Source organism: Neoarius graeffei, chromosome 1 (assembly GCF_027579695.1).
Source record: "Neoarius graeffei isolate fNeoGra1 chromosome 1, fNeoGra1.pri, whole genome shotgun sequence".
In the NCBI taxonomy this organism is placed as follows: Eukaryota; Metazoa; Chordata; class Actinopteri; order Siluriformes; family Ariidae; genus Neoarius; species Neoarius graeffei.
The window spans coordinates 29,946,606-29,959,846 of NC_083569.1; the positions used below are offsets into that span (position 1 = coordinate 29,946,606).

The window sequence follows — 13,241 nt, forward strand, 5'->3', positions numbered from 1 at the left end:
CTCCTTCCGTTTCCGTGTAAATCAGCGTTGTTTGAGGAGAGGGAACTCTGAGAAAAAGTGCTCTTTGCTTGTTATATTGTGTCTTTTCCCTGCACCGTTACCAAGGCAATGAGCTGCACTCAGGGAGCAGAGAGGGGCGGGGCTGCTCTCTCTCTCTCATGGTGTATTGAGCTGTTATATTTACAGAAAAATTCATGTTAAAAGGTGTCTCATGCTGCATCAGATTCATCAGAAGGTGGTAACTCAGGTGACCTGCAAAGAAATTCATTATATTTTGTGAAATTATTCCTGTCTAAATATAGGTTATGGCAGCCATCTTGAAAAAAAAATTAAAAAAAAAAAAAAAAGCCTGCCTACCGACCCTAGTTTTGAAATCTATGTAACCGGAAACACACTTTTTTTTTTTTGTCCTTAGACACACAAAATGGCTAAACTTACCAAAAATAGCTTTGACTGCGGTGGCCTCCAGTGGTGGTTTTATTTCGTCTTTGGCACTGCCCTTTTGTCCAGTCAGGGACGAGGTGGCCATCTCTCTTTTTGAAAATACAACTCCTAGCAGGTCGCACACCAGCTTGGTCGGGAGTTGGTGGTTGCATCTTTGCAATTTAATTTTGTTGACCCTGAGGGTTCCTCCAATGACAACCTTGAAATTCAGAAGAAAAATCACAAACTTGTTATAGGCTATATGAAGCCTCCTCACCCCCATCAGTTAACATTGGCTGACAATTCTGAACTGAACTTCATGATCTACTATAAATTTACTGATAACATTTGGACATTTTAACAACAGGCTTGTTTGACTTGACAGCAGGCTATTTGATTTGAGGGATGGCTGGCTCAAGGCTATTGCTTGGGAGGTAAATGGATGCTCTTACAAAATTCACTTACATCATTTGCCTGTTCTTGGTTGACTGGTTGGCTGGTGATGGCTGGTTGGGAGCTGGTGATGGCTGGTTGGGAGCTGGTGATGGCTGGTTGGGAGCTGGTGATGGCTGGTTGGGAGCTGGTGATGGCTGGTTGGGGCCTGGTGATGGCTGGTTGGGGCCTGGTGATGGCTGGTTGGGGCCTGGTGATGGCTGGTTGGGGCCTGGTGATGGCTGGTTGGGGCCTGGTGATGGCTGGTTGGGGCCTGGTGATGGCTGGTTGGGAGCTGGTGATGGCTGGTTGGGAGCTGGTGATGGCTGGCAAAGGCTGGTGATGGCTGGCCAAGACCTCAGCCAGCATATTTCTCAGATCTAAGAAATCACAGAATTGTATCACAGAAAAGAAATCACTATTACCCTCTACATTTTCAAATATTTTAGTCCGCTTTAGATTTCGGATGTGTCTAAACTAAGTTACTACACTATTTGAAGAAAGAGAGAGTAAAAGCTTCAAAATCTGGCCAATAAATTTATCAAGTCCAAACTTACCATTAAATGTATCCAGCTGCCAGCTTAACCGCTGCCGATCTTCCTCCAGTTCTCTGACACGCTGTTCGAGGCATTTACATTTTGAACAGTCCTTTCCCTTAAAAATAATAAAGAACAGGCACAATCACAGATGGCAACATGGCCCAAAGTGTCACATAACAATAGGGGTCATTGCAATACCTGGCCAAACCCCCCTCTGGGGAACCATGTAATAACACTGTGACATCCTATTCAGGTAATACCATTTGTTATGAAGATGGAAAGGTTCCTAAAATACAAAAAGCCATTTAACTCAATGGGAGTGCATCCGTAATGCCCATTAGGCCTAACAGCAAGAACAAGGGAGTGAAATACCTACATAGTGCTTCTTTGGTACTGCATGTGAATGTCATTCTCGTCCGCATCATCATCTGAGAAGTCATTGATGTAATCCAAGGAAACATGAATCATCTCATTCATCTCATCTCATTATCTCTAGCCGCTTTATCCTGTTCTACAGGGTCGCAGGCAAGCTGGAGCCTATCCCAGCTGACTACGGGTGAAAGGCGGGGTACACCCTGGACAAGTCGCCAGGTCATCACAGGGCTGACACATAGACACAGACAACCATTCACACTCACATTCACACCTACGGTCAATTTAGAGCCACCAGTTAACCTAACCTGCATGTCTTTGGACTGTGGGGGAAACCGGAGCACCCGGAGGAAACCCACGCGGACACGGGGAGAACATGCAAACTCCGCACAGAAAGGCCCTCGCCGGCCACGGGGCTCGAACCCGGACCTTCTTACTGTGAAGCGACAGCGCTAGGAAACATGAATCAAAACATGAATATTAAAAGTGCAATTTAAAAGTGCAACGCTACAAAGAATAGTAAGGGCTACATAAGAATGGTGACAGATGATTACAGGAAAAGTAATGTCATAAACTCAATTTGAAACAATACAGAAAAGAGAGAGAAGTGCTTTGTCTACATACCTCACTAGGGTCTCTCTCGGGGTCTCGAGCCTCGTCGTCTTCAAGTTCAGAGGGGTAGTTGATGTCTCCCTGATACAACACATACACATGGTGACAGATGATTAAAAGTAATGTCATAAACTTGTGTTTTTCTCCTTTATAATTAAGGTGACTGTCTACAATGCCTACGTATTTACTAAACACTAGCCATACCTCCCTGTTGGAGACTGATCAATTTGAAACGATGCAGAATAGAGAGAGAAGTGCATTGTCTACATACCTCACTAGGGTCTCTCTCGGGGTCACGAGCCTCGTCGTCTTCAAGTTCAGAGGGGTAGGGGATGTCTCCCTGATAGAACACATACAAATGGTGACAGATGATTACAAGAAAATTAATGTCATAAACTTGTGTTTTCCCCTTTATAATTAATGCCTACATATTTAGTAAACATTAGCCATACCTCCCTGTTGGCGACTGTGATCAATTTGAAACGATGCAGAGTAGAGAAAAAATATGATGGGAAGCCACTAGCCAACAAGCTAACAGTTAAAGTTACAACATTGTGGAAACGGCTCTAGCCAAGCTTGCTTGCCAATTACCTAAAGCCTTACGTAAAACAGACAAAACATCAATACTTAGAGGTATAGAGGGATTTCACTGACGTCACCCGAAACCGGAAGTAAACAGACCCTGCGCCATTTTGGAAGACCAACAAACTCGTGATTAGGGGGAAATAACGGCAGCGGTATGTGAACCCACGAGAATAAAGTGGGGTGGCAAACGACTTAAACAAACAAATCTGAGCTGTTTTATTTTTGATTTATTGGCCCAACAGTAGACTTGAAAGAAACCTGTGTGAGACTTGGCAAAAAACTGTGGATATAATGGATAAGTCTGTGCATGATCTGTGGACATGGCAGATTATTTCAAAACCCTGAAGCCTGCTGAAAGGAAGCGATATGTTGAGAAACTGACTCTGATTGATGGTTTTGTCGCTTGGCTGCGTTTATTACAGCCAGCCACTGACACATTTAGGTAAGCAAATGCAAGAAATTCAGATTTAAAACATGCTAAATTGGCCCCAAGTTGATAACTGTATGAGGAGCAAGCCTCCCAGACTTCTACAATTTAATAATAATAATAATAATAATAATAATAATAAAGGATGGTTTGGGGCTTGCTCTTCCTCCTATTATATAAATAAAGCATAGTTGTTGTGTAGGCATATATCATAAATACAAATGTATAATGGATAAATTAACCTAAATTATGGATACCTTAATAGTAACAAAAAGTATTAATTTTTCAACTGAAAAGATATATTATTAAAAGATAAATATCAACAAGATTACCTTGGCCATAACTATGTGTAGGTTATTCTTAACAACAGCTGTAATATCACAAACCAAGCCACGAACAACATAATTGTAAGCCTGTAGCCCTTTGTAGGCTTTCAAGTCATCAGCAGTGTAGGCACTGGGTGTAAACAACAAATAGTTTACAATGTCTGGGTAGCAAACAGATGGCAGAATTGGTGTCAGGTCCTCCTTATGTTTCCATTCTCCCTTGCCCCGAGTCTTATCATATGGGTCAAACCCATCAATCACAGCAAGTTTCTCCACATACCGTGCCCTTTCTGCAGCTGGTAATGTACTCACATAACCAGAATTATCAGCCATCGTGTCACTTCACTCTCGCTCGTAGTTTGTTTTATATTGTGAGTATGTATGTATGTACTTGAGGTCTTCCAATATGGCGCCCTAACAAAATCTCGTGGTACGGTGACATCACGCGATAGCCCTATCGCGTGACGTCACCGTACCGCGAGATTTTGTTAGGGCGCCATATTGGAAGACCTCAAGTACATACATACTCACAATATAAAACAAACTACGAGCGAGAGTGAAGTTTTTATTTATATATATCTTTGAATTATTTGGACATGGGGGGAAAAACTATATTTAAAATCCAAAGAGGGATGGAGGGAGGAAAATGAAAACAAAAGAAAGAAATGAAATATATAACATAAATGTGATAAAATTAAGGATGTTTTTATTCAGTAAACATTTAAAAAAATGTTCTACAAGACTCTAGCCTAGTGACTTACCAGTAACAAAATGGTCTGAACATATTCTGTACTGTTGTAGATTTGAAGTATTCAGATCCGCTCTGCATAAAGCAGCTAAATCCTCTCTCTGTCTCCTGGCAGAAAGCTCCTTGGTTTGCTCCCCTTGTGTCTCAGTCACAGCTGGTATTCTGTAGAAAGACTTCTTTTCACCTTTCCCATCAGCTTTGTTAGAACACCCTAACACAGCACAAAAGTTTACCATTGTAGGTTGTTTGATGAACCAAGTGCATGAAATTCTAACGAAAACACCCTCGTCATTAGACACACTAAATGTGTCAGTGGCTGGCTGTAATAAACGCAGCCAAGCGACAAAACCATCAATCAGAGTCAGTTTCTCAACATATCGCTTCCTTTCAGCAGGCTTCAGGGTTTTGAAATAATCTGCCATGTCCACAGATCATGCACAGACTTATCCATTATATCCACAGTTTTTTGCCAAGTCTCACACAGGTTTCTTTCAAGTCTACTGTTGGGCCAATAAATCATAAATAAAACAGCTCAGATTTGTTTGTTTAAGTCGTTTGCCACTCCACTTTATTCTCGTGGGTTCACATACCGCTGCCGTTATTTCCCCCAATCACGAGTTTGTTGGTCTTCCAAAATGGCGCAGGGTCTGTTTACTTCCGGTTTCGGGTGACGTCAGTGAAATCCCTCTATATGCAATCTTCTTCGCGTGGTTTCTCTTGGACTCTCGACAACACACAACGTCAAACAAACAGCGTTTATGTGAACCCAATCGTAACATTTGACGTTAAGGCACTAGCGCATTAGCTAACTAAAGTTATCATGGTGGAGACGCTGTAGCCAAGTTACCCAAAGTCTCAGAAGTGAAACAGACAAAAACACTAATACTTACAATTACATTCAATCTTCTTCGAGACGTTTCTCTTGGGATGTCGACATTAACATCACTCAAATATCTTTTGTATGGACCCCGCCGCCGCCGATACATGGTGTGAACTTCAGTCAGCGCAGTCTGACTCGCGCTGTCCTCAGGAAGTCGGCTGGCGCGTGCACAGTGAATGCGACTCAGCCAATCACATTCAATGTTCCGAGTAGCTAACATTTTCTTCTTCTTCTTCAGGAAATACTGGCGGGTTAGACACCATCCGGTGTATTACCGCCGCCTACAGGATATTACACGTCGTTGCAAGTTCATTCAGTCTCTTAGATTCTAGTGTATACTCCAGATGCTTTTAGAAATCTAACTAGACTTGAAGTGACTTTCGAATCCTTTAGCTGAAGCAGAGAGTTAAGGGATACAGTAGTAACACCAAGCTGAGATAATTCAATGACCAATATACGCCTAAATTCACAGTATAGCACACACTCTAATAAAACATGGGGAACTGTCTCAGGGACTCTGCATACTTCACATAGACCGTCACTGTGTTTATGGATCAGATGTAACATAGAGTTTAAGGCACAATGCCCTAGTCTGAGACGAGTCAGGACCACTTGCTGAGACCTACCCCCTGATAGTGTACAGAGTGTGTTTACTGAAGGCTGAATAGAGTACAGGTGTCTCCCCTTTAAATCTTTGTCCCATTCAGCTTGCCATGTCTGGAAAATATTTCCCATAAGCTGGCTCCTCAGTTCGGTCCTTCCTGGACCAACTGCCAACGTAATATCGTTAATACTTAAAAGCTAACATTTTCACCATTAGGGGTCGCTGTTATTTTCGGTTGATTTTCTCTGCAGCGAACAAAAAGTGCACTTCTTGTTTTTAAATGCCTTGAGACCTCAAGAATGGCATAGGAATAGTTTTAAGCGGTAATATATAGATTGAGGCACTGACTAAAAGCCCATCTGTTTCTGGGTTGTAGAATTTTCTTATATCATAGCCAGCCTCTCTTGTTTTATTTCTTTACCGTTATAGTTACTATACTGTTTCCTTATGTTGTACAAAACAGACACAGAAAGAGAATAGCTCTGGCCTGATGAGTAGAGTCAGGGCACTGATTTTATTTACAAATTCGATTTCACCATTGCTGAGATAAGAATACAAAAAAATAACATATTGGAAAAATAATATCATATTGAAAACTAAATATAATACAATGAATCCGCTGCCCGGTACGAAACCCCGGGATAAAACCCCAGTGGGATTCGAACCTCCCGGGAACGGACTCCTCGTCCGAATGCAGCACATGGAGCTCCGGGGATTCGAGCTTTAACTTTGAAAAGATGATCGAGGTTTTGTGGGGAAAAAAAGTGCAATTGAGGAAATATTTAAAACACTCAGCATCGGCATTATCAACATACTAATATTAAGAAATTGTGTGATTAAACTAGAAAGACCATTAAAGAGTTATAGTTATAACTAGAGTTATAGTTTGTTCCTAAAAGATTAACATGTTTTTTTAGAAGTGTGCATGTTTTGCACGAAGGTCTCAGGTCCTTATTACACGGTTATCAAAATGAATAATGCACATAATACAGTATGTTGAGACAGAATGAACTCCAGTGATCGGCCATCTGGCTGTATTTTTAGACAATTTCTGCAGGCTGGAATCTTTGGGCTTCTTTTCATCCAAAAGAGAAAGTAACTTTGCTGGTGAGCTGAAAGAAAATCATATAGGGGAGACTGGGTATGGTTGTAACACATTTTTCTTCAGCACATAAAACTCTCATTTCTTTTTAAACTACAGTTGTAGAACTTTTAGGCAAAGTACCCACATTTGTCTACTGCAGTTTGCAACCATTTAAATCTCCTCAACTACATCACAAAATTTGTCTGATTATGTCAAATACAGAGTGTACCTTTGTTACAACCTACCCCACTACTGGGGTAGGTTGCAACACGTATTGGGGTAGGTTGTAACAGGTAGTTAAAACACAGAAAAAAAACAACAGAAGTCCATTTCATATGCCGATTTATTGCATGAACATGGAAAATAGATTCACCAACTATGTTGTATGACATACAATCCACTCTCCATATTGAAAATCCTGAGATCCCTGGTCTTTCAACAGTTTATACTTCTGCCAATATCTGTTAAGGGTAACATGGCAGATGCCATGGTTTCTTGCCACTGCCCTTACAGATGTACCTTTTCTAATCTCTTCTGCTGCTCTTTTTAGTAGTTTAGCATCCACTCCACGAGTTGTTTTCCTCACCCATGTTCTAGGCATTCTGCAGAATTATCAAAATCACAAAAAAATCTTTTTTGTATGTAAGGGGATGGTTGTAACACTTTCAAAAAACTTGTTACAACCTACCCCACCACTGTCATCCATTGCTTAGCTAGCTGTATTAGCATGGTGCTTTGACATTAGCAGGGGATAAGTACACCATTCTTTACCTTAGAGACTGTAGTTTGACCTGATATAACTCATACAACGTTACCTACAATGTGTAAAGCACTAGGAAAAAAAATAATATAAAAAAAAGTTACTTTCTTACCTCAGACTTTGTTTTTTTCACTTCTCTCCGTGAGAACTTGCGCCAACGATTTCCAAATGTCCATGCGTGGTCAAAAAGGAACTATGAAGAGATTCTAATTGCCACATGACTTGTATCTTATCCCTGATTGGTGGAATTAGTGGCGTTACAACTCCCCCCGTGTTACAACCATACCCGGTTTCCCCTATGTAAATAAGCATACACTTCTTTAAATGATAAAATTACGCTTGTCAGTTAAAGGTAAGAGGTACAATGAAATGCGTCATGACAATAAATCAGAAAACAAATCGATGGGTTTCTTTATGTATCCACACTCTGTACCTATGGGGCTCCGCTCGCGCAGGCGCAGGAGCTCCGCGAACACTGGCCACTAGGCGGAGTGTATGACTGTAATTACTAATACTGGCCACTAGGCGGAGTGTATGACTGTAATTACTAACACTGGCCACTAGGCGGAGTGTATGACTGTAATTACTAGCACTGGCCACTAGGCGGAGTGTATGACTGTAATTACTAACACTGGCCACTAGGCGGAGTGTATGACTGTAATTACTAACACTGGCCACTAGGCGGAGTGTATGACTGTAATTACTAACACTGGCCACTAGGCGGTGTGTATGACCTATTCCTATGCCATACTTGAGGTCTCAAGGCATTTAAAAGCAAGGCCATGGTTCTAACTAGAACTGCCAACGTTAATATTTTTAAAGCCTCCTCGTCGGGGAATCGAACCCCGGTTTTCCGCATGATAGGCGGAGATACTGTCCACTATACTAACAAGGAGGACATCAAGGGTTTCATTTATCAATCTAACGTAGAAACCAAAGCAGATCATGTGCCTCTCCTCTAGATGTTTGTTTTTTCATCTTATTGTTTGTCTCACAATAAAACAACAGTTTTCACCTTTAAAGTGGGAGGCATGTTGTGTAAATCAAATGGTACTAACCCCCCAAAATCCATTTTAATTCCAGCTTTCCTATCATGTCTTGACCTAATCTGAAACAGAGAAAACACCACTATGCCCCATTGAATGGCAAACACCATGAGGAATTTCAGACATTCACAGTGAGTATCTGATATATACAGCATACAGAAATGTGATATCTGTATTCCAGCTGTTAGAAATTACACAAGCTGCCAAAGTGTTAGACTCTGACAATTCAAATAACCAAATTTTACAATCATGGTGAGCAGAAAACCATCTCAAAATGCACAACACATCAAACATTAAGTTGGATGAGCTACAACAGCAGAAAACCACATCAAGTTCCAGTCCTGTCAGCCAAGAACTGGAATCTGAGGATACAGTGGCAATAGACTCACTGAAACTGGACAGTTGAAGATTTAGAGAAAGACGAGATTTTTCCCCCACTAATCTTCAACTGTATAATCACCAGCGGCAGCTTGTGGGCTAGCAGGACTAAGCCCTCCTGTCTTTCAAAGAAAAAAAAATCAGTATAATATTTCATTTTTTGGCTTCTACGTTGTCTTATTTTGGTTAACAAATGTTTTAAAGATTACTATTTTGGACTTTTGTGAAGCCAAGTACAAGAGCACCATAATAAAGAAGAAGAAAAGAAAAACAAACAATGATATAAAATGAGGCTTTGGGCAAACTGAATGAACCCAGCACTGTAGATTCACTCAGCGAATCAGGAACAGCCTTGTCAGATGATTACACAGAGTGACACGCCCCCTAGTTATAATCTCCATATGGACTAATACTAACCCCATTTCCAGAAAAGTTGAGATATTTTCCAAAAAGCAATTAAACCAAATATGTGTGATGTGTCAATTCATGTGAACCTTTATTTAACTGACAAAAGGACAAAGAAGAGATTTTCAATAATTTTACTGACCAACTTGTATTTTGTAAAAATAAACAAACTCTGAATTTGATGCCTGCAGCACACACACACACACACACACAAAAAGTTGGGACAGAAGCATTATTAGATGGTTTCAAGATGGCGGCATGTACGGATGCAGCAGCCCCTCGCAAACCCAATAACATGGTGTTTTGAAATGTTTCTTCATCTATGTCTACATGTTTGTATATGTTAAGACACAAGTACAGTCACCAGTTTTTGGTGAATATTGGCAGAACAAGTGAACACAGCTTGACAAGCAGCAGAAGAACAAAATCCCTAGAGCCTCAGCCTACTCTGCCAGATCACAACGTCACTGACTTCAAGTGCTGTTTCCTATCAGGAGAGGGGGCACTGCAGGCATTGTGAGAGGAAGCAGGAAAGGGGAAAGTGCAGAGGGACATGGGCTAGGCTAGCGGCTCATCCAAATAGACCGGCAGTACCATCCATCATATTCGCCAATGTTCGTTCCATAGACAATAAGATGTACCATGTACACCTTCTGAGAGCCACCCAGTGCGACACGAGAAAATGTGTTTGTATTTTCACAGAAACATGGCTAAATAACACCATCCCGGACTCCGCCATACAGCTAGACTGGCTAATGTGCCACATAGCTGATGGAGCCTGGGAAGTGGGAGGTAAGACCAAGCAATGCTCAGTGTCGGGATATGATAGTGGTTTCTAAACACTGTTCAGCTCTGGTGGAGTTTATGATTATGAAGTGCTGAACTTTTTACCTGCTGATGGAATTTACAGCTATTTTGTTAGTAACTGTATACATTCCACCCAGCACTAATAACAGCAACAGAGAGGCAGCACTAAGTGAACTGTACCAAGCTATCTGTGAGCAAGAGCCAGCCCACCCAGATAGATTTCTTATTCTTGCTGGGGATTTTAACTATGCCAATCCAAAGTCTGTTTTACCCAAGCTACACAAACATGTTGATTTCCTGACAAGGGGAAGTAATACACTGGACCTTGTTTTCACGAACAACGAAGGAGCATACAAGGCTGCCCCCGTCCCCCACCTCTGACTCTCTGACCACATCACAGTTATGCTAAAGCCAGCATACAGGCCAAGGGTGAAAGTGACCAAATCAGTTCTGAAAGAGATACATGTGCAGCCAGAGGTGCTACTTCTGCACTTCAGAACTCATCTCATTATCTCTAGCCGCTTTATCCTTGAGATCTCTAGCCGCTTTATCCTTGGACAAGTCACCAGGTCATCACAGGGCTAACACATAGACACAGACAACCATTCACACTCACACCTACGGTCAATTTAGAGTCACCAGTTAGCCTAACCTGCATGTCTTTGGACTGTGGGGGAAACCGGAGCACCCGGAGGAAACCCACGCAGACACGGGGAGAACATGCAAACTCCACACAGAAAGGCCCTCGCCAGCCCCAGGGCTCGAACCCAGGACCTTCTTGCTGTGAGGCGACAGCGCTAACCACTACACCACCGTGCCGCCCGCACTTCAGAACTGTTTTGACATTACAGACTGGGACAGTGATGTACAAAATATGGCAGGCACGGGCGGGAGCGGGACTGAAAATCATAATTCTTTGCGGGCGCGGGCTGGAGCGGGACTGCACAATGCGGGCGGGAGCGGGACTGAAAAATCCGACCTGCGCAGACCTCTACTCTGCTGCAATGCACATCTAGATTCATGTTTTCAAGGTTGCTGATGACACAACAGTGTTGAGCATCATCAGCAAAATGATGAGTTTACATACAGAGAGAAGGTGGGCAGTTTGAGGACTCGTGTAGAAGCAACTACACCTGGACATAACAGCAGATCTTATTTTTGACCTCAGGAGGATCCACAGTGGTTAATGTGTGTCTGCTCACGTGGTCATGGGATTCTGCGAGTCTTGGGTTGCACATCACTGAGGATCTCATCTGGGCCAAAATAAATCCCTGCAATGTCTTAATTTCCAGGAGAGACTGTACCCTCAGGACATTCATGGGAATAATAGAGAGCATCCTGCGCAGCTGTAACACCGTACTACAGCTTAAACAATTAGATAGAAAACTTTAGAGAAAGGTCCACATGTGTGGTTGAGACCAATTCTGAACTTGAGTGATGTAGCTGAGGCTCTGTACGAGTTCAGGAGTTTCATCAAGTTCACTATTTGCTGTCACGATTTTTGAATTTAGAATTTAAAAAATGACTTCATTTTCCCAGTAACACTTTTTTTCAGGGTCAACTGGGATGTAGTTCATTTAAAGAAACAAAACAAAGCAAAAAAAAATCCTTGGTGTGTTAAAGTCTTTCACCTTTCTCCACAAGATGGAATCATCAGTTATCTTACTGTGGGCCAAGCATGAGAACCCCACTCACATCCCTGAGATTTCCACTTGTTTGATTATGAATACGACTTCTTCCAGTTGGTCTCATTAGGGGTCGCCACAGTGGATCTGTTCCACATGTTTGATTTAGCAGAGGTTTTACACCGGATGCCCCTCTTTGGAGCTTCAGCAATGATTCTAATTATTCGATCGAGCTGAATAGTATAATTGTCAACTCATCATCAACAAAATGACTTGTCTCTCTGAATTAATGAAGAAAACTGAAATTGCAGTAGGGCTATAAATACAGTTTATTAATAATGTGTGATGTGTAATATATTTGTCTCCAGCATGGACAAGCACATTACAGCTGCAGTGAATAAAATGGGCTCTGGACAGGTTCACTTGTAATGGAGGTGTTTGTGATTGGATAATGTAAATACTTTATTGTGCTTACAGAGTTTCATGCTGAAATGACAAATAGCAACCATGAGATTTTTTTTTTTAGTCTTTCGGTTTAAAAAGCAGAATAATAATATTAAAACCATATGAGGCAAAAAAAAAGACAGGAGAAAGAAGACAGGTAGGACAGGCAGCACACTCGGCTACAGGGAGGAAATAGAAAAGAAATAAAACACCCAGTCAGTCTCTCTCTTTCTCTCTCTGCAACTTTCACTGGATCTAACAAACTTCACACACAAAATGCATCACCTCCCTTAAGGCCTAATGGCTTGGTGGCATATTTCATAATATTATGAAGAGCAGCAGCTGGAACAGGCTTCAGTATTAAAGTCAATAAATCAACTGCATTATAATAATGTTAATAATAATTTGTGATACTAAATTATTTGTCATGATTTATACTTATTTACAGCAATTTCAGATCAGGCCAAAGCCCCTAATGCAGCAAAACCACTTATAAAACAAATATAACAGGGAATTTAAACATTTAATAATGTATTGATTAGATTTTTACAGATTAGAATGATTCATTTTTCATAATTCCATGAATTCTGCTGACAGTCGGAGTTGAAGACAGACTCCCCATGTGAGGCTGAATGTAAAGCCAGGATGCTTCAGTAAGAATCAACAATCTGTCAGTAACAATGGTGACACTGTCATGTGGTGCTGTGGGCTGGAGCTTCATGAACCTTTATGATGTGAACATAT

At 41.5% G+C, this 13,241-nt stretch overlaps 1 non-coding gene across 1 annotated transcript; it reads right to left on the reverse strand.

The window, feature by feature from the left end:
- Positions 1 to 8,615: 8,615 nt before the first annotated feature.
- Positions 8,616 to 8,687, reverse strand: trnad-auc (transfer RNA aspartic acid (anticodon AUC)). The gene has a single exon. It is a non-coding gene; the product is annotated as a tRNA-Asp (tRNA).
- Positions 8,688 to 13,241: the final 4,554 nt, after the last annotated feature.